Raw genomic sequence first — 26,400 nt, forward strand, 5'->3', positions numbered from 1 at the left:
CATTTTCCTTATCAGCTGATGGGCGCGCAACTTATTAGATCCGCGGCACTCAGTTGCGTCACGTCGTCAGTCAGTGAAGAAAGAAGGTAAGTCGCTGACTTGTCCCCTTTCTGCAATGACTGCGCTGCTTATGGTACTCTGCTCAGCGCTGAGAATGAGCAAATTTGTCCCATGTCTGTGTGGAAACGTGTGTCTAGATCTGGAAAAAGCAATGGCACTCTTAACTCATTTTCGCGTTTTTCATGACTTATCCCCTTTCTGCAATGACTGATTCAATTATTATTTACCTTTGTATTTTCGTAAATAAACTCCAACAATACAATCATGTTTCAATAGAATTCATTTTAATTTCAAGAATTGGTAATGAAATTAAAAATATAAAATATATGTAAATAAAACATAACCTATATTTTATTTCCAACTCCCTTGATAAAATTCACAATTCAGTTACTGTACTCAAATACAGGCATTATATTATTAATTGTTTTATAGATAACATCAGTTTCAAGATAATGTGCATATCTTTATGTTTTTATCTTTTACTTTAATTTCCAACATTTCTTTCAGTGCGACGAAAGGATTCCACTTCTGCTTCCAAACAGTGGCGCCAACTTAAATGGGCTCGTGGGGTCCGGGTTCACCTAATAATTTGTCGTCTTATCATTATACTTATGAGATTTATTTAACTTATACCTCAATATTTGAACCAACCCAGTGTTTTCCAAAAGTTGGCGCCACTGCTTCCAGTAATGCCAAACATGTTCCGTTCTGTGGAACAGTTGTTTTCATAATGTAGTTCCAAAGCGAAACGAGTATTTTGTAACAGCAAATATCTCGTAATAGTCCACAGTTGTGGAGTAACGGTTAGCGCGTCTAGCGGCGAAACCAGGTGGCCCGGGTTCGATTCCCGGTCGGGGCAAGTTACCTGGTTGAGGTTTTTTCCGGATATTTTCCCTCAACCCAATATGAGCAAATGCTGGGTAACTTTCGGTGTTGGACCCCGGACTCATTTCACCGGCATTATCACCTTCATTTCATTCAGACGCTAAATAACCTAAGCTGTTGATAAAATAACCTACTAAAATAAAATAAATATCTGGTACTAGCTCAGAACAACAATGTTATTTTGGAACGTAGTATTCCAAGGTGCTGTTACTTTTTGGAACAGTTTCTTGCTCGGAACTGTTCCAAAATAACCGTTACGTTATATTTTCCCAGCTCTAGAAAACATTACATTAAGCGGAGAGTTTTCTTGTTTTGTTATACATACCATAATGCATCGTTGAGTTATATCAATTTTCTCAATTTTCCTGACAACATAATTAATATTTTACATTACAATATTCCACCTTTCAGAGTAAGTTGTTTTATTTTCTGATATTGCAACGCTTTCATTTCTTGCCGCTTAACAGGTCTTATAAACGCCAGAATTTATTAAATTTGTAAAATACAATATCTGGTTAAAACTGGGAATAAGATAACACACCGATTCGGGTTACCTAGTCCTAGAATACATGTAACGTTACTTGAGTCGTTAATGCACTATTTTACCACAATCTAGTATATACAGTCACGAAGCTTGAGTTGTGAGGGTGCTGGGAACAATAGACTGTGCTGATACTATTTCGAATTGTCTGTAATGAGGCGATAGTATAGATCCTAGTGGTTAGCAAGTATATATGGATGCATATTTACTACGTATTGAGCTTCGTGACTGTATACTAGTCTGTGCTTTTACCTTGAATTGCACACAGCACGTGCGGATACGGGCCTCTGTGCTCCTCTGTTGGCGATCGAAATTACTTAGTAACTGCACTCCATTTTTATCGATCATTTGGACTCTTAAAATATTTCGCGATGCCATATTTCATAAATGTTTCTCTATTCCACTAGTACACAATGTAATATGTATCACGGATTTATTAATAAATACTACTTCGTCTGTAAATTGATCGCTTTCACGTTAATGTATTTTACGATATTATTTTTAGTGTTTTTTTTTTGGCCGCCACGGTGATCTAATGGCTAGAACGCTGAAATTATAATCCTGTGGACTCAGGTTCGATCCCCGATATATCCCTGATTTATAACTAGTTTTGGGCAAGTTCGTGGTCCAGGTGAGACAGGGATTTTTTCAGGGAACTTAGTTCCCCCATGGCATCCCAACAAATCTCCATAATCGTCTCATCTCATCGCGGGTGTAGCGTAGACCAGCCTCCTATGGCGCACCCTGGGCAACGACTCTATCGGTAAATTGGTCTACATAAGTGGCTTCATATGGTTGAATGAAGTAAGTCAAGTACCCGCCATTAGTTAAAAAAAAATATGTTTAGTTTTTTTTATACAGATATAGTCTATATTTCCGTTTGTTCCAGAACTTTATTTAAAATGATATCGCGCATTGACTTTAATGTATTTCACGATAACATATTTCGTAAATTTGAAATGGATAATGATATATTACTAATTACATAATACATATTTAAAATGTACAGTTTGCACCAAAAAGGGCAAATGCTCGTGCTTGGCGAACTTCCGGTTACAGAATATAATACTATAAGTTGGTGATATAATTAAAATTATGGCCAATCTCCGATATCGCCCCTCACCACACACAGGACTGACGTCTGATTTAAGTTTCTAGGGGCCATATTTATAGACATTCTTAGCGCGGGCTTCCGGTGGCTGATCAGCGAACTAACGTTTTTCCTATTCATAAACCAGCGTTAGCGATGTGATATGATATGAATCCTGTACAAGTAATCACTCGATAGCCGGGGCTAGTTTAGCACGCTCGTAACGCGGGCTAGCGAAATGTCTATGCATAGCACCCCTTATGGTTAAATGTGTTAACTGAGGAGGTAGCTAAGTGACATTAAGCTGAGGTATGTCACAAGGTTAGTGGGTTAGTTGAGGGGATTATTTAAGTAATATGTGGCCGAAAAATGTGAAAATTATTTAAGTACGTTTTCTGCCTGGAGTGTGTGCATGCATGCGTGAATGCGCCCCGAAGTTTCACAAAAAAAAAAAAAAAAGGTGTATAATGGACAGTTTCGATTTAGTGAAATATAATATTTAATTCTCGTACTGAAAATGTTATTATTGAGGTTACTTAATTATGGTTTAATTTAAAAAAACTGATTGTACAGTCTTGATCCATAATACGAAGAATGAATTTGCCTAGGTTTTGTACTGAAAAAGAGGTAAAATATTTCGCCTAGTACTATGAAATGTTTCTGTATCATCTGTGCGTACTTACAACGATTTTTATGAAAAAAGTTCAACAGAGTTTAATTGTGAATTTGTTCAATATTATGAACACAGAATGTTTCTGCTTTATATCAATACACTTTCGTTTGTTCCAAAAATTTACTTCAAGAATGTTTCTGTTTTATATCAATACAGTTTATGACTCGAGTTGTTTGTTCCAAAAATTTATTTAAAAGTGTTATCACGTCTGTAAACTGATCACTTTTACTCAAAAGTATTTCACAAAATCTTATTTCGTATTTTTTTATATATATTATGCAGTTTCGTTTGTTCCAAGAGTTTATTTTAAAAGTGTATCCCATCTGTAAATTCATTGCTTTGAATTTAATTTATTTTACGATACTATATTTTGTAAATGTTTATGTCTTATGTTAATACACAGTTTCGTTTCTTCCAAGGATTTATTTAAAAATCGTGCCCCGTCTGTAAACTTACTGCTTTTATGTTCAATGTATTTCACGATTCCTCATATGTAAGTGATTTTTTATTCTGCTAATATGCAATTTCGTTTTTTCAAGAATGTGTATAAATTTTGTATCGCTGATGTGAACTGGCGTGTAGGGTTTCAGTGTATTTCTTGGTGAAATATTTTAGTAAAACGCTCAGTAATATATTCTGCTAGTAATCTATGTTACTTGTGATTTAAGTTTATTGAAATTTTATATTGCTTCATTTGATTTATGTATTTCACGATCCTATAGCCTCACGTGTTTCTCAATTTTAATTGTGTGTTTGTCGTTTGAGTTCACTTACATTTTGTATCGCGTCTGTATATTGAAAACTTGGCTTTAATGTAGATATTTATGATAGAATTTAGTAATTTTGTTTAACTTATATCTGAGATTTACCCTATTTTATTTGGGCTAACCTCCATATTACCATAAGGTCAGGATTTTTCTTTTTCTAAGTAAATGTTTGTGAAGTGTGCAGGAGACATAATTTCCTTAATTATTCGAACACTTCTTTCGCTTTCAAATGAGCTGTCAAATGGGGAGAATATTTCGCTTGGAAAGAGAATACTTTTGTTGAACATCTGCGCTCGCTTTTTTCTGATTAACTGCAGAAGGGTAAAGAATTCTCCTACAAATTACTGAAAAATATCTTCGCTTAGATGACATATTTTACGAATTAATCCCGTGTAAAAGTAGTTCAATATTTTCATTGATTTTAACGCAGCTATTATTACTTTCAGAGATTGTCGTCGAGATGTTATGAAATCGGAGAACTGATACACTCAGAATTCACATATTTGCGATAGGCCTAAGTTATTTTGCTTTTCACTTAAAAATTACACAATTTACCAATTATTTTAACACCGTAATTCATTTAAGTCGGCCTCGGTAGGACATAGGGTATAGCGATGGCCTTATGTGCTTGAGGTTGAGGGTTCGATCCCGGCCCAGGTCGATGACATTGTTTGGTTAACCTTTAGGGTCCGTGCGTCCATTATAGTGGCCAGCGAATATTATGGTCATAACGTGATATAATATGTTATAAATTATATATTACATAATTATAAAATACGTTGATATTCTTTAATTTTATATAACAGTAAGGACATTGTACTTGATTAAAACAACTGCAGTCAACTGAAATCCCGGCAGCTTCCATGCGTACCATTACACTGATTGTTTTACATGGGCCCTCCCCATCCTTTACCACAGACTCAATTGACTGCAGTGGCCGGGACACGAACTTTCGATCTTTGGCACGATATGCTGGCCGGATATATCTTGTGCGCTTTAAGCCGCTCGGCTAACGAGCCCAACACGAATTTACCGGATTATACAGGTATGCGAACCCCTGGTTAAAAGTTACACATTTGCGTGCAATAGTGGTAAAAGTCTTCCAGCTTCTAAGGGTAATGCGGCAGGCTCTTGTCAGTAGATTTACTGACATGTAAAAGAACTCGTATGGAATAAAATTCTGGCACACCGGTGACGCTAATATAACCCCTGCAATTGCGATCGTCGTTAAGTAAACCATAATTTATTCATTTTTTTATTTATTTAAATTTTAACATAGTAAAGATACTGTAAAGCCATCAGGCTTTTTCTACCCTTCGTTAGAGGATTATAACTACAATTACGTAATTAATATTAAATTACGACTACAGTTACAATAGCATCGTTTCAAAACGTATTAAGTCCACCAGTGGACGAAATTAAATTTGTTACTTTCTATTTATTTATCTTTCATGCTGTAGAGTCTGATGGTTTCAAGTCGTCATATTTGTGAACTGTGAAACAAGTACTTAAAAATGGTTTTGCGTAGTGTTTTGAAAACTTGTCCGGTTTACGAGTAATTCAGTTTTTCATCATTCGTGTAAAAAATTGTATTTGTAAGCCTATGTAAGCACTAAAATATTGTTTGTAGGGATGAACACTGAGAATCACAAGCGCAGTTTTTAAGGTTGATTCACAATAAACTGGGAAGGGAAACGAGAACGAGAACGGAAATAATGTTAAAATAAATGTGTTTAAACGTGAGCATTCACAATAGTTAATTGTGAATGCTCACATTCAAATACATTTATTTTAAAAATATTTCCGTTCCCGTTCTCGTTGTCGTTTCCGTTCCTGGTTCATTGTAACCAGCCTTTACTCTAAGAGATTTCCGCGAGTTATAAGCAGGGTTTAAAAGTTAGTGCCCATTCCACTAAAGGGGATCGATTCTAGTTACCAATACATTGAATATAGGGGTAAGGGTTATTGCCTCGGCTAGGAGAACGTACAAAACAACAGACTTGTCGAGTACACAGTCGATGTGTCCACAGTTTGTGGTATGGAGACTCCAATATTGCGATACAAGGTTGTTGTTTAGTCAACTGTCCGTAGATAGGTTTGAACCTCAAAAGCAGCCGTCGGCGTCGGCGGAAATGTCATCGCGATGCCTGTTACTAAGTAACGTTGCAGGGGCGGGCAAGGAATACACATTCCCCTCCAAACCAACCCTTTGCAGGTATATTGTACAAACAGAGCGTATTCCGAATCTCAGAGCTGAGCAATCTGATGGCATCACAGTGTTCCGAATTTCACATGGCGTCACTGATGCTCCACCGGTGTCGCACCGGTGCCATCAGCTTGCAGAGGTGGTCGCAGTCTCCATAAGCCGCCATCAGTGAATGTGATTGGTTCTTGTATAGGGCGGGAATTAGCAGACGAATGACATCGTGCACTGTTGTGTCATGGCGGTGTGTTCTGCTTTAGTTCTGTTGTATTGTTTGTAATGAACACAACGTAAAAACAATATGTTAATGGCTTATGAGCGAACATGTCAACGGACCAGTTTTCAAGAAATAAATTGTTTATGCTCTCGTTTCTTTGAACGAGATGGTAGTACGGAAATTTCGCAAAATTTTGCTAGCGTAGCATAGACAACAACTTATACAGTCGCCATGACAGCCATCGATCAGTCGCGACGCTGTTATTCCCGGCGTGACTCCTCCTCTTTGCTTACGTCTTAGGAAGTCAAGGCTCTATAAAGTCTAGGTAGGTAGTATCGTTCGCCATTTTTGTTCTTTCGTTGCCGAGCTATCAGACGAGGGATCTATTTGCCACACCGTTAAACATTATCATGTCGTAGCTCCTATGATAATAAATCAAATGCACTGTAATTCAGCAAATAATTGAGCGGCAAATAACGTCCTCGTGTGCATTCTGCGAACGCCAACGAAAGAGCCAAAATGGCGGGCGATTATATATTAAGTATTTATCCAGCCTTAGGAAATGCTTAACATCTTTATCAGCGAATCACACGTTTAAATGTAGCCTACTAGCAACGTGATTGGCTGCCGGATTAGAGCGACGGACTTATAGCAGTTTTGTTCCTATTTCGCTGCAGCTGACGTCATTGTTGTCCACCGGTTCGGTGAGATTCGGAATACGCTGAGAGCTACCAGTGGCGTAACATATAGCTAGTTAAGCATGGCTCTGTCCAAAGGTAGGTGACATGTATTTAGAGAAGAATGGGAGGACACGTATTTTTCTTGAATTTATGGAAACAAAAGTATATGTTTATTATGCTCGAAAGTTTTAAAGGGCATTTATCAACACAATATTAAACGTCATTATAATGTAACCTATGTCTAAACAAAGCTCGGAACTTGGGGACTTGTGTCGTGTGCATGAGTAAGGTTACAGGTACAACGTACACAAAGCTCACGCTGCAAGTGCTTAGGGACAGTCGTGTGTACTAAGAAAGTGGCCACAACTAATGACAGGAAGACGGACGAAGAAACTGTTATGTCGAAGCCAATGACATTCAGAGAATTAAAGGTAAACGGTCTGTTTGAGGAAATAGAAAATACGTGTTATTTCGAATGGGTATTATAGAAGTTTGAAAATACATTTTGTTTTAAATTTAAGATACAGAATTTCGTGGAGAATTCGGAGGAGATACATTATTTTTTTCGAATGGAGAGTTTATATTTTGTAAGTTGTGCAACACACAAACTAGAGGCTGGAAACGAAAAATTCATTGAAAGGTATTGCAGTCCCTCAAATTGTAGAAAAATCTGTCCATAGGCATGGATCGAAACGTAGAGGGGCTTGCCCTAGTAGTGACACACTAATTGAAAACTATTTTCGAGAAAAATTTAGGATATACTTCTCTTTCTCAGATACGAGATCAGCTAGCAACTGCTGAAAATCGAACAGAAAACAGTAACAGTGAAAAAATTCAGTATTTTAAGTCTGCTACCGAAAAATCTTCGAATGTAGGTAGTCCTACACTGTAATAAAATGTACACAGCAGAACAGTAAATTTGATATATTTCTCATTTTTATTTTTATTATATATGCTATGAAATTACGTGTTTCAACCTACCATAATATTATCAATATGTTGTCGCAGCCAGAAACCACTTTTGTAGCAGACCTGACAGTACCTCCGTGCTGGAAGCGGGAGTTTGTTGACATTGAAGTCCGGTCGCTTAGTCACGTGGAAAGACACAAGTCCCCAAGTTCCGAGCTTTGGTCATAAAGAGCATCAGAAGATCACAGGTATTTATGAACATTTGAAATACAAATTGAAGTGCGAAGGGCAACAGCAAAACGTAGTAGACATGTACGATATGGTCGATCATTCATTACAATGATAGATATCTGGGAATCAAATATGAGGGGAAAACATTTCCATCATTTCCCATGCTTACAATCTCTTTCTGATATTTCTGAATCAAGTTTTAATAACTGTGCTCATATGAGACTAAAAACGGGATCTTCAACAACGGAGATTCGGTGATTTTAAAATTATTGCAAATAATTTCTTACTCTTTGCGAATCCTTTGACCATAAACATAAACAAGGTTAGGCCCGAAATGCAGCAAGTAGTAGCTGATTTACAGTGTGACACATATTTACAAACACGGTGCAAATACATGTGTGGTTTAAATTTCTTTACAATTCTGTCTACGGAAAAATATGCTTCCCTTAGGTTATTTGCCGTCAATATAGCGGCTATGTTTGGTTCCACTTACAGTTGCGAACTTTTTTTTTTTTTTCAAAATTGAAAGATGAAAGTTTATTCGCTATCTCGAGATTGACTACTTGTGACATAAACTTAGAATTCTGTGGCAGCTTGAAAAGTTACGGTACAGTAAATATGAAGTTTGTGTTGGCTGCACGCCACTGATGTCTGAGCAGGTCCTCAACCCTACCCACAACCATGCGACGTCATGTGTATTGCTGGTTGCATTGCCTGATGTCATAGTGAGTACAATTCTGCCGATGACTGCTCATAAGTAACACCAGTAAGGCATAACTTACGAGGCAACTAGCCCAAGAGATAATGGGCTAGGGTGGCCAGTTCCTTTCCCTCTCCAATGCATACATCGTCGATTAACTACATATTCCACTAATCAGACTTCAGATGTATATATGTATGTACAGGGACATCATTTTATTTTTACTTCAATTTTTATTGTACCTGAATTTTTTAATGTACTTCACTCCCACCCCTTCTACTAATGAAGTTAAACCGTCCCCCACACAGAGCCAAGACCGCATATACATAGTAGCCTTACGGTCATAGTGAACAGTACGTTCCAAAAATATGTTCGCGTTTTCCAGTGACGAAAGAGCTTTCAATATTGAATCATTTTCGCACAGGTACTGTCGTCCATTTGCCTACGTCGTAACCCTGTTTCCCCCACCAGCTTTTATTCGCCAGCTAGTGGCTGGGCTGTCTTAGCTCTTTTCTGAGAACATTAATTTCTGTTAGGAATTGGACGTCTACTTAATATTATACAATTGTTTAAAATAACTTGAATAAAAGGGCCTCGTTAAGTAATTAACTGTCACGTGATTTCCTCCCTTTCTACGACCCTACGACATAACCAATTGGACGAACAGTAGATAGTATGTCTGAGTAATTTTATCTTTTCGGATCGGGCAGAAGTGAAGATTGAATTTACAGTACATAAGGTACTCTTTTATAGAGCAGGTACAGAATTATTTCAACACAAGTTACTAGTACGAAGGACGAAACTGGTAATAGGAATTACGTACAATAGTCTATAGTGCGATAATATGCACATTAGAACTGAAGCCTGTATCGAAATGAACGGCCACCATTTTTTAAATTGTGTTTAAATATCCATATCATGATTATTTTTTAATTTAAGTACATTCTCTAAATTGTACGCTAATGTGCTGTAGACAGTATAGCATAATGAATACGCCCAGTCCACACCTGTGGAGTAACGGTCAGCGCGTCTGGCCGCGAAACCAGGTGGCCCGGGTTCGAATCCCGGTCGCGGCAAGTTATCTGGTTGAGGTTTTTTCCTGGGTTTTCCCTCAGCCCAATATGAGCAAATGCTGGGTAACTTTCGGTGTTGGACCCCGGACTCATTTCACCAGCATTATCACCTTCATATCATTCAGACGCTAAATAACCTAGATGTTGATACAGCGTCGTAAAATAACCCAATAAAATAAAAATAAAATGAATACGTCCACATGGACAGCTCAGTTCTTGAGTAAAAACACTCATTGATAATACTGTACTGTATTTTGATTAAACAAAAACCTAACGAAAATGATCAAACTCAAAAGCGCGATATTTCCTAGTTTACGTAAATGGATGAACTACTTTTCTTCCCTCCTATATCTAGTAAAGTGATTTGTTTGTATATTACGCCAGTATCATCGAACTCCAGTCGTGAAAGGAGGTAGCAAACGGCATTGATCCAAAGGTATAGCCAGGTTAATATTAAAAATGTTAGTAAAATTAAAATGATGTCCCTGTATTTATTAACACTACAAAGCCACCGGCGTGGCTCAGTCGGTTAAGGCGCTTGCCTGCCGGTCTGAAGTTGCGTCCGGGCGCGGGTTCGATCCCCGCTTGGGCTGATTACCTGGTTGGGTTTTTTCCGAGGTTTTCTCCAACCGTAATGTGACTGCAAGGTAATCTATGGCGAATCCTCGGCCTCATGTTGCCAAATATCATCTCGCTATCATCAATCTCATCGACGCTAAATAACCTAGTAGTTGATACAGCGTCGTTAAATAACCAACTAAAAAAAACACTACAATTGGGTATACACCCGGTGGCAGTGATATATAATATACAATGATAATAGCATTATTATTATACGATAATTACAGCAATAAAAATAATAAAACAATAAAATAAAATAAACCTAAATTTATTTCTAACTATAAATAAGTAGATGCAATAAACCTAGGACTACAAATAAAAACTATTTTATAATAACGCCTACAATAAGCAAAAGTAAACCTAACTTATAAGTACTTTTATTTCACCCAACTATTGCCAATTTAAGTAATTACATATCACCTTAATTAATTACAAATCAACTTAATTACATAAGAATCGAACTCGCATTCTCCTACACAAGACGCAGAAGTCTTACCGTCTCAGCTATTGAAACGACATATGTACAAACAATTGTTTTTCCTCTAACACTTATCATCACGTAAAATGTACTGCCTGATAATATATATACATATCAGCCAGAATCTCAATCCGACCACCTATTAAATAAAAGTAATTACCAAGCACACCAATCACAACATCCATCATCTTGAATGAAAAGTAAATTGTAAATGACGTGTTAGAAACTGAACTAAGTTACAAGCAGGCCTGGACTCGGGGAGGATAACGAAGAACGTTAACGTGTTGTTGGAACATCCTGCCAAACAGATAGGCTATACGTAGTCATAACTGCACCCCCAACCCTTCTTGTTACTGATTGGAGAGATTCGACTCTTGATTCCATTCCATATAGGCCTATATATCTCAAATTGGCCATTCCCAGGTTATGAAATGGCAATATAAAATGAGAACCACCACCAGAGCCTGCACTATCGAAAAAATATATTTTTTTGGTAACGACCGCTAGATGGAAGTAATGTTGCTCCATGCAATTCCATAAGGGTTATACATAGGTTGGATAAAAAGTAATGGCAACACTATTGTCACGTGACGATGGTGCGTTCGAGAGTTGCCAGCTGTATGGACATGAACAAGGACTGTTAGATGAGTTGGTGCGGCCAGCGGCGACAGTACTCTGTCAATCTACTGCAGTGTGTAGAACGTTGACTTTCATAGGGATAGTGTGAGGGCCCTAAGACCACGTTTACAAAACTAGAGCAACGTTCCTGGATCAAAATTGAAGTGACACGAGGTCGTAGTGCACAAGAATGTTTTCAGGGACTGCATGAAGCATATGCCAATGCAGCGTTGCCATATCGCACAGTGGCACGATGGGTTAAAGCGTTCCGGGAAGGCAGGGATGTGAAAGTGATGTTCATTGTGGCGTATGACATTGATAGGGTAATACTGCACCACGCTGTACCTCCATGCAGACGGTAAACGCGGACTACTACTGCAGGTTCCTGCAGCACCACCTTCGTCCAGCCCTCAGAAGAAAACGACGACACTTGGGGGTACAGAACCCCATCATTCTTCATGATAATGCAAGGAGTCACACCGCTGCTGCTGTCAAGGACCTCTTGCGCCGCTGGCAATGGGAGATTCTGGAACATCCTCCGTACTCACCCGATATGAGTCCACGCGATTACGATCTCTTCGCCAAAGTGAAAGAACCACTGCGAGGGACCCGGTACAATACCAGAGATGAATTTATCCATGCTATAGGGCGGTCAATACGGAACATCAACAAAGATGGACGTGCTGATGGTGTACGACGCCTTCCAAACATTTGGCAAAAGGTGATAAATAAGGGGGCGACTATATTTAAGATACGTAAATGTTGTACCCTTGTGAATAAAGCCATGTCAGAAATATCGAACTGTTGCCATTACTTTTTATCCAACTCATGTAACTTATTTTGCAGTCGCTAGAAGGCAGCTGATATGGCGTTGTTAGCAGAAGAGGAGACGATACTAAGGATATGCTACTGGAGTTAAATGAAAGCAATGAGCAGTATAGGATGGAGATAAATGAAAATAAGATGAAGACCATGGTCATAGGAAGAAAAATACAGAAGATAAAATTAAGAATTCTAAATGAGGTACTAAAGCAAGTTCAGCTTCAAATACTTAAGATGTACTATAAGCAATAACATGAGCTGATGCCAGGAAGTCAAAAGGAGGATAGTAATGGCAAAGAAAGCTTTTAGTAGAAAAAGGAGCATCTTCTGCGCTCCCCTGGAAAAAGAACTAAGGAAGAGACTAGTGCAGCCGTGGCGAAAATGTGATCGTCCGCCGAGCCACTGTGTAACCTGCAACGTGCATAGCACCTATGGAGGGAGGCGGACACCCGAAGGGGAAGTGAAGCAACTTTCTGACTTACTAACGGATTTTCATTTTATTTACGTCAAGCACTTAAATATAATTTTATACAGTACAAGGTTACAAACTAATGTTTAGTACGTGTAACGAAGAAAGAAATGAACAAGAAAACATAGGACACATGATCACAACCTAAAATTAACTGTCTTCAGAATGTCTCTGCGACAGAGTTTCAAAATCAGGAATTATGTCACTTACTGCCAGTCGTAGTTGATCACAAAGGTATTTGTCCGTCAGTCGTGATCTAAATTTGGTTTTTACTATTTTCATTGTTGAAAATAATTTTTCACAAACGTAAGTTGTAGCGAACATGGCTTCAACAGAGCAAGCAAAAGAACGAAGCTTCGGATATTTATATTTTGGAAAAGATTTGAAAAGTTCAACATTTGTCAAGTCCTTACATCTAGCTTTCATTTAACATCACATTGTAAATCTGTGATTTTAAATTGAAGATCTAACCGCATTATTCGTACATCTGCTGAAAAAGGGTCGATGATTATGATGATGATGATGATGATGATGATGATGATGATGATAACACTTAACCTTTTAATGTTTCATGAGTAACATATAGTGTAACGCCGTTTTATGTTATACAACCGTTTTCCTCGTAATACTTGTGAACAAATTATACATTTAATATTCTCATCATATTGGGAACAAAAAAATGCGTCCTCCCATCCTACTTGAAACTTTCGCTTTTGTAGAGGTACATGGTTTCGAGAGAGACATTGCGACGATACGTCACTCGCAGGTTAGAGACAAATACTAAATGGAACGGAGTTTGAATCCAGTGAGTGAGAGGTGGGGGTTGGGAGAGGTAGGAAGCAAGAGAAATGCACAGCTATCATTGCGAGCCACAATGTGCTCGTGAGTCACATTTTCGCCACGGCTGGACGAGTGAAATGGTTTGTATGGACTGTAGCATTATATGAGGCAGAAACATGAACATTACGACGAAGTGAAGAGAAGCGACTAGAAGCATTTGAAATATAGATATGGAGAAGAATGGAATGTGTGAAATGAACAGACAGAATAAGAAATGAAGCTGTGTTGGAAAGAGTGCGTGAAGGAAGAATGATGCTGAAACTGATCAGAAAGAGAAAAAGGAATTGGTTGTGTAACTGGCTGAGAGGAAACTGCCTACTACAGGGTACACTGAATGGACTGGTGAACGGGAGAAGAGTTCGGGACAGAAGATATCGAATAATAGACGACATTAAGATATATGGATCGTATGAGATTATAGAAAGGAAGGCAAAAAATAGTTAAGATTGGAGAATGTTGAGTTTGCAGTGAAAGACCTGCCCTTGGGCAGACCACTGAATGAATGAATAAATGAATATATCATTTTTCTAAGGTTAAGTGCAAAGGAACGTGTTATAAATTGTTACATTAGTAATCCAGAGACTGTGGAAGGATAGGAATTACACATCTCTGTTCCGCGTTGGGCCTTCGAGGTTTGTACGATTAATGTGGTATCTCCTAGGCCGGACGTTGGCCTGGTATGCTATAAATAGCCTGTGCGTGATCGTGAATGACTCCCTTGAGTTATTATAGGAACTGCGTCGAGATATATAAACTTTGCGGACATGTCAACATGACGCCTGCTCCTCCTGTTGACCCTGATGCATGGCCCGTTGCGTCACATCCTGCGCCTCGATTCTCATTGCCATAGCGACCGAGTTCATTTGTTTCTTCGGGAACAAATAATGTCAGAATATAAGCAAATTCATGTTTCTGTGGTGTCACGAAATGTTCAGTCACATCTATTTCATATAACCTGAATCTCTGTCTCGATTTGTAGTTTTCTTTACACTCCTAATGCATTACAATATGATGTAAAAATTCAGGAAGCGTAATACGGTCTCAATAATTGAAGACCGTAACGGAATAAGGATGTAACCACAGTCTAGTATATACAGTCACGAAGCTTGAGTTGTGAGGGTGCTAGGAACAATAGACTGTGCCGGTACTATTTCGCATTGTCTGTAATGAGGCGATAGTAGCGATCCTAGTGGTTAGAAACTATCTATGGATGCATATTTACTAAGTATTGAGCTTCGTGACAGCATATACTAGACTGTGATGTAACCAACAAAACTGTAATTCTTGTTACAGGAGAAAGGAAAATAATTTCAGGGGTGCGGATGACGTGAATACGCTAGCAGAAAATTCACTATTAGGGAAAACACGGGAATTTTACTTGAATCATGTAATGTGAAAGATTTGGAAGCAAACGCCGAAAAAACAAAAGTATATGATTCTGACTCGAGAGCAGAATAGGCTATTGTACGAAATGGAAATACAAAAGTTGAAAATTTATTCTTTGAAAATGTGAAAAAATTAAAATAATTTGGACCAACAGTAACAAATATAAATGACACTCGAGAAGAAATTAAACGCTGAATAAATATCTTGTTATTTTTTTAGGTGGTTATTTAACGAAGCTGTATCAACTACTAGGTTATTTAGCGTCGTTGGGGTTAGTGATAGTCAGATAGTATTTGGTGAGATGAGGCCGAGGATTGGCAGTAGATTACCTGATATTAGCCTTACGGTTGGGAAAAATCTGGGAAAAAACTCAACCAGGTAATCAGCCCAAGCGGGAATCCAACCCATGGCCAAGCGCAACTCCGGTTCGACAGAGAAACACATAAGTCTTTGTTTTTCTGAACCGACGCATGCGACGTGCGAGGCCCGCCTCACAAAAATCCGGACTACAGGAGAGAGTGAATGGTTTCTAAAACTGCGAGATGCAGGCCGAATTTGTGCGAGGCGGGCCTCGCACATCGCACGTGTTGGTTCAGAAAAACCAAGGCTTAAGGAATAACTCAGCGTTTTTCAACCATTTTCAACATGTTGCACACTAAACTTGTAATTTAAAATACCGCGACACACTCATACAATCTAAACCAGTGTTTCTAACTAGAGAGATTGTTTTTTTCATAAAAACATGCAGAATATGATATTTTTTGAGGTTGGTCCTTAGTGACTCTTGTGGCGAAAAAGTTGCAGTTGGGGTTTTTCTCAGTGTTATCCCGTTTCCCGATATTAGGCACCTATGTAATTCCGTCAATAATTTATTGCCCATTCTGTCATAATTCCATAGCATTCCCCGAACGCCGCCTCCGCTGGCAATGCAGTCTGTAATACGTGATCATCGCTATTATGTCCTCTGACCAGCAGTAATATTCTTTGACAACAATTTCGAGGTCTCTGTACATAATCATTACATGAATTACATGTGTAATATATTCAGGTGCGTTCGTATTAATAAGAATATGTATTTACGTAAATTCACATTCCATTGTTTCCATTAATCTTAGTGTTGTAGAATACTTTACTGTAGGGATGTGCAAAAATAACCGGTTATTTTGATAACCGGTTATTTTCATACGGTTAACCAGTCAATTAACCGGTTATTTTTGCTTGCCGGTTTAACCTAATACCCGGTTATTTTCCCCAATAACCGGACGACCGATTATTTTTTAAAATATCCATCGAATCAAATGTATTTTAAGTCTATCTCAAATTTAATATCAGTCGAATATTGTTTACTTTTATTATTATTTTATACTTTATGCACTCAATTCTGTATACAAATTGTCTCGCAGGCCATTCCTAGATCGGTATGGGTTACTACTTTACTTACTTCATGTCCATAGATGGCAAAATGAAATGAGATTTCTATTTAATACCAATAATCTATACCTATCTTAATCGCTGACTTTCTCTAATTGATAACTTTTCCTGATATCTGCGAGTACTGAAGCATTTCAAACGGCGAAAAATTTTGACGTCAATATTTTTATTGGTTATAGGAGAATAAATCTGCAATGATTGGGAAATGTGGCATAAGTCAGTTTCCACAAACATTTTTTATTAATTTATTGACAACTTACGGAACATCTGCTCGCTTGGAAAAAAATACATAAGTATTTCTCCCATTACAATCATTCATACAGAAGAAAATCAAATCGACATTAACCAGTGTGAAGATAGTTTTTTTTCCTTCTCCTGTAAAATTAACATTTTTGACTTGTGACACTTTTTCCGAGCACTACAGAAATTGCCCGTCAAAATGTTTATAATCAAGATTATTATTATTATTATTATTATTATTATTATTATTATTATTATTATTATTATTATTCAATTTTGTTACTTTTATTTATCTTACTATGACTCTAATGTGAGTGAAGTAATTAACTAAATTCTACTTCATAACTTATTATTTGTATTCGTATATTTGTACTCAGGGATGTCATTGATGATCTTCAACATCTAATGGTGTTCTTTCAACTATCTTCTGGTTGGTTTACAGTTGATTGCTAATTGTTATTTGATTTCTATTGTAAATAACCTATCAATTTGTTTTCTCTCATTAATTTGCCGACTTTAAAATTCCAAATAATAATAACCGAAAAATAACCGGTTAACCGGTTATTTTTGATCGGTTAACCTTCTTCAGATTAAATTAATTTTAAAATAACCGGTTAACCGATAACCGGTTATTTTCGAATAACCTCCCATCCCTACTTTTCTGTATAAGCCCACATGTAAATGTTTATTATTGTCGGTGCATTTCGAACTGACGCATCAAGGTCAAGCAATGGACTGCATTTTCCACGCATTCCTGGACCATTCTCCTCAACTGAAGTCAGCTGTAGTGATGGAGGAAATAAATTAAATATCAATATATTGATATTGCAATATAACTGCAAACCTAATTTCGATAAACGATATATATCGCAGAAAATACATCGATATATCGAACGATTATTGATATACCGCTATTCCTTAGAAACAAATTGCATTTTCAGGCATATATTTACTGTATTACAATAAAATTACTTACATTTTAATATTCCTTTTTACCATTAAAATTAACATCATAACAGTCAAAAGCATAAATGTAAAATTGTAACAATAAACAATAAATGTTCAATACCATATGATGTAGGTCCTAACCTAAATAAAAATTATGGTGAACGCAAGGGAGCTTAGATTATATAGTGGGAAAGGGTTAGATAAACTCTACATGTTTGAGTATTTGATATTGGAAAACGATTCAATTATTTTAATGTTATATAGGATTCAATCCAGGACACATACCTATCAACGTAATCATTTTTAAATGTAAGTAAACAGAACTTGTAATTATTTTTAAATGTAAGTAAACCTATTTAGAATATTACAAGTTTTAACAAACTTCACAGTTGATTTGATACAATCCTTCTATAGTAAGTTCCCATTGCAAGTTATTGTTACACTCCAACACTCCAAACAACAATGGTGATGATTATAGGGATGGAATTTTTATGCACTAAAAGATATAATACTGCTTCTTTGAGGCTTGAAAGTAATGTAATTTTCCCTAAGATAGGTTACTAGCCTTAGCCTAGGACATCGTCGACCAGGAAGACCTTTAAGAAGACTGCTAGATGCGGCCGAAACAGATCTACAGAGGCCTAATTCGTGAAGGATGATGATGATGATGATGATGATGAAAAGATATAATAAGAAAACAGAAGAATGTCAGCACTAGGTTGTGCATAGAAATCATAGACGTAAGCAATGTCACATCGGTATTAAATCCTTGTTTCTCTTTCCATTTCTGAATATAGAAATAAAACTTTTGATACCCGTTTTAAGGTCAGACGGTTCACTTTCAGAGTGGGAGTTGCTCCTGCCTTGGAGAACATTAATAACAATATTAAAACAGTAGTAGATAAACCTACCGTCTGTCTCGCGTTCGCACACGCTGCATTTTGAATTTGGTGCTGCATATTAAAAAGTTTGAATTCGAATTCCAGTCCAGCCAATTAGAAGAAGGTATTGATTGAGGTTGCACAATAATGTAACTGTCCACCTTCAGTACCGCCATCTCTCGGGAATTATCGGAGTTGTCTAGTGTGGATTTTGTTGTTGATAATGATAATAATTCCACAAAAAATCGATATATTTATTAGAAAACCGATATATTATACGATATATTGAATCAAAATTCGATATCGATATATCGCTATATCGAAACGAAAATATCGGTATTTCGTAAAAACCGATATATCGTTCCCATCTCTAGTCAGCTGGGACAGCCGGGATTACCACTGCTTCAGTTCACAATTTCCAGTTCAGTGACTTCTGCGTGGTTTGTACAGTATGTTATCTTGATCCGCCAGTTTGAAATGCACTGATTATAGTGTATATTTCCCAACTTCGGAGTATTAGATTTACTATTACACTGAATACCCTGGAGGACCCCAGTCTGTATAAGGAGTGGTTATTGACATATAGTAGTAATATATCTCCAGCGTCACTTCCTCACGGTCATCGCGCGAAGCCGGTATCTCGTGTGGGCGAGATTTTATCATGGAAGTTGGCGAAGCGAAGCTGACAGGGTGCGGGGTGTGACAGTCAACCGGGCGTGACGAGGCGTCTCTGCCGTCGCCAAGGAAACCGACCGCGGCACTGAGACGCGTGCTTGCGACCACCCAGACTGCTTGCGTGGGATACGTACCGTTTGCTACCTCCCGACTGGAACAGTTCTCACAGTACACGGATATATGCATAAGTAGTACATACGGTATTGATATGGAAATAAAATTTTGAGCTCTCTTATTGTACATAATTACAAGTTTCGCTTACAACACACTGCGCATGTGTAGTAAACAAAAGCCCTTGTATATATGCTACTTGTGGATAATCGTGCGAAATTGTTGCCTAGATATACGTGAACTTTCATCAATACGCGCCCGAAATTTTAATTCCGTATCTGTACATAATAATAATAATAATAATAATAATAATAATAATAATAATAATAATAATGTTTTATTTTCGCTGGCAGAGTTAAGGCCATAAGGCCTTGTCTTCCACTCAACCACCCGTTTGATATGCTTCAGTACTCCCAGATATCAAAGAAAGTTATGAGTCAGAGAAAGTCAGCGATTAAGATAGGCATAGATTATTGGTATTAAATCGAAATCTCATTTCAATTTTGCCATCTATGGACATATGAAGTAAGTAAAGTAGTAACCCATACATACATAATGGTTTATTTAATAATAATAATAATAATAAAAATAATAATAATAATAATAATAATAATAACAATAATAATATTAATAATAATAATATTAATAATAATAATAATAATGGTTTATTTTAACTGGCAGAGTTAAGGCCATTCGGCCTTCTCTTCCACTCAACCAGTATGATAGAAAAGTACTACAATGCTATGAATATGACATAATTAATACAATGCAATAAAATTCAAAGCAATACAATACTACAATACAAGACAATATAATACAATGATAATTCTTTTCATTTTAACAACACCAATAAAATAATTATGTAATAATAATAATAATAATAATAATAATAATAATAATAATAATAATACATACATACATATCTACAGTCCACACCTGTGGAGTAACGGCCGCGAAACCAGATGGCCCGGGTTCGATTCCCGGTCGGGGCAAGTTACCTGGTTGAGGTTTTTTTCCGGGGTTTTCCCTCAACCCAGTATGAGCAAATGCTGGGTAACTTTCGGTGCTGGACCCCGGACTCATTTCACCGGCATTATCACCTTCATCTCATTTAGCCGCTAAATAACATAAGATGTTGATAAAGCTTCGTAAAATAACCTACTAAAATAAATAAATATATACATGCATATATGCATACATGCATGCATGCATGCATACATACATACATACAGACATACATACATACATACATACATACATACATACATACATACATACATACATACATAAATAGCCACCGGCGTGGCTCAGTCGGTTAAGGCGCTTGCCTGCCGGTCTGAAGTTGCGTTCGGGCGCGGGTTCGATCCACGCTTGGGCTGATTACATGGTTGGGTTTTTCCGAGGTATTCCCCAACCGTAGTGTGAATGCTAGGTAATCTATGGCGAATCTTCGGCCTCATCTCGCCAAATATCATCTCGCTATCACCAATCTCATCGACGCTAAATAATCTAGTAGTTGATACAGCGTCGTTAAATAACCAACTAAAATTAAAAAAATACATACATACATACATGCATGCATACATACATACATACATACATACATACATACATACATACATACATACATACATACATACATACTAGAGATGAACAAAACTAACTGCCGCTCTCGCTCGTTGTGTTCGTTGCATTTGTCTTTCGAGTCTCGTCTCGTCATTCTCGTGCGCTTCGAGTCTCGCTCATCATTCTCGAAATAGCATTTGGTCGGCGTGGAAAGTTTTCGTAACTTTGAATAACATACATCATTGAAATAAATAACATTATAAATGTTTAAATCAGACAAAATTACAAAACAGAACAGTATCTCAGTTATCAAAATGTTCGGGTGCTATTATATGATATTACCTATTGTTATAGTCTATAAATAGATAGAAAAAAATTCTCAAATAAATTTGCATTTCTAAGAAACATAAAACATAACATTAATATCTTTTTACTTGAGATTGCACACTTGATCTCAAACATATGAAAAGAAAATTCCAAGCCTTTTAATAAGGGCCTAGTAATTAAATAAAGACTGGGGAACAGATTATTATACACTGAAAGGTAGAGATGATGTTTCAAATAGGCTACTTGATTGTTTATACATATATAACAGTTGCCAAAGTAGATAAAATTTCAGTCAGGTGTAAATAACTGTGGCGATTCAAGGCTGCTTGACGTTCGGGACTTCGGTAGATGTCTCGAAACACTCACAAGCAGTCTTTACGTCAACGACGCGACGTATACGACATTTTTGTGCGGGTTTTCGGCTTTGCGGGCGCTGTTTATTTATTTATTTTGCTAATAATTGTAACATAAAATATAATATATATACAGAAAAACTTTAGCTTGCCCCTGAAAGAGTAGAACTCATGCTCAGGGGTGGAGTCCTGAATTGAAATTAAGAAGTATATAATACAATTTTTCTTATGTCTACTAAGCAATTAGAATACTTACTTACTTACAAATGGCTTTTAAGGAACCCGAAGGTTCATTGCCGCCCTCACATAAGCCCGCCAGCGGTCCCTATCCTGTGCAAGATTAATCCAGTCTCTATCATCATACCCCACCTCCCTCAAATCCATTTTAATATTATCCTCCCATCTACGTCTCGGCCTCCCTAAAGGTCTTTTTCCCTCCGGTCTCCCAACTAACACTCTATATGCATTTCTGGATTCGCCCATACGTGCTACATGCCCTGCCCATCTCAAACGTCTGGATTTAATGTTCCTAATTATGTCAGGTGAAGAATACAATGCGTGCAGTTCTGTGTTGTGTAACTTTCTCCATTGTCCAGTAACTTCATCCCGCTTAGCCCCAAATATTTTCCTAAGCACCTTATTCTCAAACACCCTGAACCTATGTTCCTCTCTCAGAGTGAGAGTCCAAGTTTCACAACCATACAGAAGAACCGGTAATATAACTGTTTTATAAATTCTAACTTTCAGATTTTTGGACAGCAGACTGGATGATAAGAGGTTCTCAACAGAATAATAACACGCATTTCCCATATTTATTCTGCGTTTAATTTGCTCCCGAGTGTCATTTATATTTGTTACTGTTGCTCCAAGATATTTGAAATTTTCCACCTCTTCGAAGGATAAATCTCCAATTTTTATATTTCCATTTCGTACAATATTCTGGTCACGAGACATAATCATATACTTTGTCTTTTCGGGATTTACTTCCAAACCGATCGCTCTACTTGCTTCAAATAAAATTTCCGTGTTTTCCCTAATCGTTTGTGTATTTTCTCCTAATATATTCACGTCATCCGCATAGACAAGAAGCTGATGTAACCCGTTCAATTCCAAACCCTGCCTGTTATCCTGAACTTTCCTAATGGCATATTCTAGCGCGAAGTTAAAAAGTAAAGGTGATAGTGCATCTCCCTGCTTTAGCCCGCAGTGAATTGGAAAAGCATCAGATAGAAACTGACCTATACGTACTCTGTTGTATGTTTCACTGAGACACATTTTAATTAATCGAACTAGTTTCTTGGGAATACCAAATTCAATAAGAATATCATATAATACTTCCCTCTTAACCGAGTCATATGCCTTTTTGAAATCTATGAATAACTGATGTACTGTACCCTTATACTCCCATTTTTTCTCCATTATCTGTCGAATACAAAAAATCTGATCAATAGTCGATCTATTACGCCGAAAGCCGCACTGATGATCCCCAATAATTTCATCTACGTACGGAGTTAATCTTCTCAAAAGAATATTGGACAAAATTTTGTACGACATCAACAAAAGTGATATTCCTCGAAAGTTACCACAGTTGGTTTTGTCCCCCTTTTTAAAAATAGGTACGATTATGGACTCCTTCCATTGTTCTGGTACAATTTCCTTTTCCCAAATAGCAAGTACAAGTTTATAAATTTCGCTATATAATGCTCTTCCGCCCTCTTGTATTAATTCTGCTGGAATTTGATCGATACCTGGAGACTTGTACTTTTTCAGATTTTGTATCGCAATTTCGACTTCTGAAAGCGTGGGTTCGGGTATAAATGGCTCAGCAGTTTGTATTTCAATTTCGTCCCGATCATTTATATTTGGCCTATGTACATTTAGTAGTTGCGCAAAATAGTTTTTCCATCTGTTTAGGATTGATGGAGAGTCTGCAAGCAAGTCACCATTCTCATCCTTGATCACGTTTACCCTTGGCTGATATCCGTTCTTAAATTCCTTTATACCCTTATATAAATCTCGAATGTTTTTATTCTTACTATTTGTTTCTACCTCATTCAGTTTTTCCTTCAAGTAACCTCTCTTTTTATTCCTAAGTGTACGACTTGCTTCCCGTCTTTCATTGAAATAATTATCTCTCTTCTCCTCAACTGGATCCTGTAAGAATTTCAATTTTGCCTGTTTCCTTCTTTCTACTACCATGCAACAATCTTCATCAAACCACGGTTTCTTTTTCTTAGTTTCGTAATAACGTATGCTCTGCTCAGCTGCAATTTTGATACTATCTCTGATATTTTCCCACACGCTATTAACATCTAATTCTTTCTCAACTTCGTTGGAACTTTCTAAAGTGTCAAACCTATTCGAAATTTCGACCTGATAATTTTGCTTAGCTTCCTCGTCCTTTAATTTCAAAATATTGAATTTAGTAATATTAACTTGTTGCTCTACTCGCTTGGCTACTGATAATCTTTCTCTTAATTCTCCAATCACCAAATAATGGTCAGAATTACAGTCTGCACCCCTGAAAGTTCGAATATCTACTATACTAGTATGTCTCCGTTTATCTATCAAGATGTGATCTATTTGGTTGTGTGTCAATCCATCTGGAGAAGTCCAAGTATATTTATGTATATCCTTATGGGGGAATGTTGTACTTTTGACAATTAAATTTTTCGATGTGCAAAGTTGACTAATCTAACTCCATTGTCACTACTAATTGCGTGTAGGCTCTCTTTTCCAATAGTTGGTCTAAAAATATCCTCCCGTCCTACTTTAGCATTGAAATCCCCCAATAAAATTTTCATGTGATATTTAGGGAACTGATCAAAAGTATGTTCCAATTCCTCATAGAAGCTATTCTTTATATGGTCGTCTTTCTCTTCTGTAGGGGCGTGAGCATTTATAACTATGATGTCGCACCATCTACCCTTAAGTACTAAATATGATAACCTGTCACTGATAAATTCGACCTTTTTTACTGCTGATTTTATTCTTTTATGAACAAAGAAACCTGTTCCTAATTGGTGATTATTGTTTCCTTCCCCATAATACAACAAGTAATCTCCTATTTGTGATATGCCATTCCCATCTAACCTAACCTCTTGTACTCCCACGAAGTCTATTCTATATCTAGCTAGTTCTTTAGCTACTAATGTTACCCCTCCTGTTCTATAAAGACTAGTTACGTTCCAAGTGCCAAATCTCAAAACCTTATTCCTTTGCTGTGGTCGTGCCAGAGAATCAGTCCTATTCCGAGGCTTATTATAGGGATACGTAACAAGCTGTTTTTTACGGTGATGGGTTGTTAGCCCTTCGCCCAACCCCCCAGCTGAAGGACCACCCCTTATCGGCTGTCCACGACTGCTTATTCAATATATTCGCAGCTACCCTCCATATCTGGAGGCCGTCTCCTCTATCCGCAACCTGAGGACGCGCCATGCCGTGGTGATAGGGACCCACAATACATGGAAGCAATTAGAATATATAAATTTAAATTTACAATTTTTCAATTTTTATAAAATCCATATATGACTTTTTAAATTTAATACTAGAACTATTAGAATTGACAAGATTAGGATATTTAAATATAAATTTGTTATATAGGCCTATTCTTGAGCCTAAATTACTACTATGTACCGATCCAGTAATACCTTACGTGCAGGCAGACATGGGCAAAAGCTTTTCCAACTTTATCGAGTTCATATTTCACACATGTCCAGTGTATCTCCCAAAGGAGGATCAATAAAGCAAAGTCAAGGCATTCTTTTGTTGAGCTGCCGAAAGTTATTAAAAAAATTACCAATTTCGTCTCCGATGCATTTTAACGTTCAACCACCATTATTAAAAAAGGACATGGAAGAATGCAAAAGTTTTAAAATGTCGAGTGCTTTATAATACAGTACTTTCCACTACCAATAATAGAATCCGCAAACTTTGACGTAGTGTTTAAAAAATGTGACAGCGATTTTATTAGTTTTTAGTTGTATGTAGAGTTATGGAAAATATTCACGAACTTATCAGTTACGGTACTTAGGAGAAGATGAAGGGAAGGGCGTGAGCTTTATGACCGACGGTGCAGATGTAATAAAAATCACTAAACTTAGCGTCTCATTAGCCACGTTATTACTCATTACGAAAACATTAGTGACAATTTCTGAGAATGAAAGATACAAATTATTTAGTAAAGTTACTGTTAACAATTCCTTACGGGAGTCATACAGTAGCGGCGTTGCAGATTGTAAACCTTTCACAAAATGTTAAATATCTCAGAGATAATTTAGTAGATTTTCTCATTTTTTGTACACAAATAAGTCGTATTTAGGCCTCTCATTTGACATCAATAAATTTATAATTATCGTATTAGTTTATTATTTTTATTTACATAATTTAAAGGAAATAATTTGTTGCTACATAAGAGGAAAAAACATAGGATCTTCCCAACCACTTGTCAGATTTTAAGCTTCTTTTTTTATTTCCGACTCCAGAAATGCAGTGTTATAGGACGGACCACAGTGAACTTCCGACGTTAGTTTTTAACTACAGTACAGCATCGATTATCCGAAACAATTGGGAACGGGGCGTGTTCGGATAACTGATTTTTCGGAT

This window comes from Periplaneta americana, chromosome 2 (genome assembly GCF_040183065.1).
Source record: "Periplaneta americana isolate PAMFEO1 chromosome 2, P.americana_PAMFEO1_priV1, whole genome shotgun sequence".
Lineage (NCBI taxonomy): Eukaryota > Metazoa > Arthropoda > Insecta > Blattodea > Blattidae > Periplaneta > Periplaneta americana.